Raw genomic sequence first — 2,892 nt, forward strand, 5'->3', positions numbered from 1 at the left:
AATGTGAATAGCACCATATTTTGATTTAAAATTAAAATTTTTTTTAATGTTTTACTTATTTTTGAGAGAGAGAGAGAGACAGAGACAGAGACAGAGACAGAGAATGGGAGGAACAGAGAGAGAGAGGGAGACACAGAATCCAAAGACAGGCTCCAGGCTCTGAGCTAGCTGTCAGCACAGAGCCTGACGCAGGGCTTGAACCCACAAACCGCAATCATGACTTGAGCCAAAGCTGGACGCTTAACTGACTGAGCCACCGAGGCGCCCCAACCATATTTTGATTTTAAATCTCACTTCTTCATTGCTGGAATATATGAAAATGATTGACTTTTGTATATTAACCTTGTTACCTGTAACTTTGCTATACTTATTAGTTCTTGGAGTTTGTTATTATTGTTGTTATTGTTAATTCCTTAGGATTTTCTACATAAATGATGATGTTACCTGTAAACAAAAATAGATTTATGTCTTTCTTCCCAATATACATACCTTTTATTTCCCTTTTTGTCTTATTGCATTATCTAACACTTACACTGTAGTGTTAGAAAGGAGTGGTATAAAGGGACTTCCTTGTCTTGTTCTTGATCATACCAGGAAACTTTTATTTTCTCAACATTAAGTATGATGTTAGCTGTAGGGTTTTTGTATATATTCTTTATTAAGTTGAGGAAGCCTCCTGCTATTCTACTTTGCTGACAGTATTTAATATGAATGGCTATTGGATTTTGTCAGATGCATTTTCTGCATCTGTTGATATGATCATAGGATTTATTTATTTTGTTGATGTGATGGATTACATTTACTGATCTTTTTAAAAAAAAATTTTCAATGTTTATTTATTTTTGAGAGACAAAGAGAGACAGAGCATTAACAGGGGAGAGGGGAGAGAGAGGAAGACACAGAATCCAAAGCAGGCTGCAGGCTCTGAACTGTCAGCACATGTCCCAACACAGGGCTCACACCCATGAACCATGAGATCATGACCTGAGCCAAAGTCAGATGCTTAACCTACTGAGCCACCCGGGTGCCCCCACATTTATTGATTTTTTCATGTTGAACCAACCTTGCATACCTTGAATAAATCCTACTTGGTCATGGTGTATAATTATTTTTTGCGTTAATGCGTTGAATTTACTAATATTTTGTTGAGGATTTTGCATCTATGTTCATGAGAGACATTGGGTCTGTAGTTTTCTCTTCTTGTAATGTCTTTGTCCAGTTTTGGTTTTAGGGTAATACTTGCCTCAGAGAATGAGTTAGGATGTATTTCTTCTGCTTCTATCTTATGAAATAGAATATAGAAAAATTGTATAATTTCTTCCTTAAATATGTGGTAGAATTCACCAGTGAACACATCAGGACCTGATGCTTTCTGTTTTAATTATTGATTCAATTCCTTTAATAGGTATAGACCTATTCAAATTGTCTATTTCCTTTGTCAGTTTTGGCAGATTGTGTTTTTCAGGGAAATGTTCCATTCATCTAGGTTAACAAATTTGTGGGCATATAGTTATTCATAATATTCCTTTATTATTTTTTTCATATCCATAGGATCTATGGTGATGTCTTCTCTTTCATTAATATTGATATCGATATCTATGTCCTCTTTCTACTTAATCTGGTTAGGGGCTTATCAATTTAATTGATCTTTTCAATGAATAAGCTTTTGTTTTTACTCATTTTCTCTATTGATTTCCTGTTTTTAATTTCATTGATTTCTACTCTAATTCTTATAATTTATTTTCTTCTACTTACTGTGAATTTAACATTCCCCTATTATTCTAGCTTCAAAGATGGAGAGTTAGATTATGACTTTAAATCTATTTTTCTAATATATTCATTAAATGCTATAAAGTTCTCTCTAAGCACTGCTTTTACTGCATCGCACAAATGTTGGTAATCTGTGTTTTCACTTTTAAATAGTTCAAAATATTTTTAATTTCTCTTGAGATTTCTTCTTTAGAAGTATCAAATTCTGAAGATACAAAAAAAATAAGCAAATACGTGTGGGAAGAACTGAAATCATATATATGATTCATATATATGAATCATATTGTTTTGTATTTGGGGTTTTTTCAGATTTGTTCCCTACACCTACCTAAGATTTTTGTCCAAGCTTTGCGGAGTGGCAGTATCGTAGCCAATGAGGTTTACTGAGGCGTGATTATTGCTAATTGAAAGCTTTTCCCAATACCCCACGATGATGACTTGAAATATAGTACACATTGGCAATTTTTGATAGTCTCTAGGGAGACTGGGAAAAAAGGAAGATTTTTGTCCACAATGTTGATATAAATGATGTATATCAAAAGGTTTATGCCCTTATTACTATCCTGAGAAACACGGGTTGCATTTGTTTTTGTGTGTGGTGTGTGCTTTTAAAAAAAAAAAAAATGGGTGAGAGCGAAGATTCTGGAGTAGATATTCCTAATCTAAATGCCCATTCTACTGCTTAATAAATATCTCTTATTGAAAAATGTCTAAGAGTAGGGTAATATTGGTAATATTTTTTTCATTGTGACATAGGGATTGTTTTCATGTTTGTAAGTCACATTTTTGTGCTTCTTACTCTTTTGTTACTTTTGTTACTAGGCATTGTGTATAGAACAGTGGAGATTAAGATACAATTTTCTTTTATTTACTTTTATGTATTTCTCAGAAAATTCAAGCATTTTTCTCTGCCTGACATTTAGGGTGAAGGGCTAATTATTTAGATACATCCTAAAATTGAGTTGAATGGGGGTTGGGTTATACCTTTAAATTCAATTGACTTTGCCCATGATAAGAGTAATATCCAACCTTTCATGTTGCTACCATTTTGATCATATTATTATTGTTATTATTATTATTATTTTAAAGCTTGTTTATTTATTTATTTTGAGAGAGCGAGAC

At 32.9% G+C, this 2,892-nt stretch overlaps 1 non-coding gene across 1 annotated transcript; it reads left to right on the forward strand.

Annotated features, from left to right (window-relative positions):
* The first annotated feature begins 2,114 nt into the window (after positions 1-2,114).
* Positions 2,115-2,254, forward strand: LOC131495179 (U4 spliceosomal RNA). The gene has a single exon (XR_009253814.1). It is a non-coding gene; the product is annotated as a U4 spliceosomal RNA (small nuclear RNA).
* Positions 2,255-2,892: the final 638 nt, after the last annotated feature.

This window comes from Neofelis nebulosa, chromosome 14 (assembly GCF_028018385.1).
Source record: "Neofelis nebulosa isolate mNeoNeb1 chromosome 14, mNeoNeb1.pri, whole genome shotgun sequence".
NCBI classification, from domain to species: domain Eukaryota; kingdom Metazoa; phylum Chordata; class Mammalia; order Carnivora; family Felidae; genus Neofelis; species Neofelis nebulosa.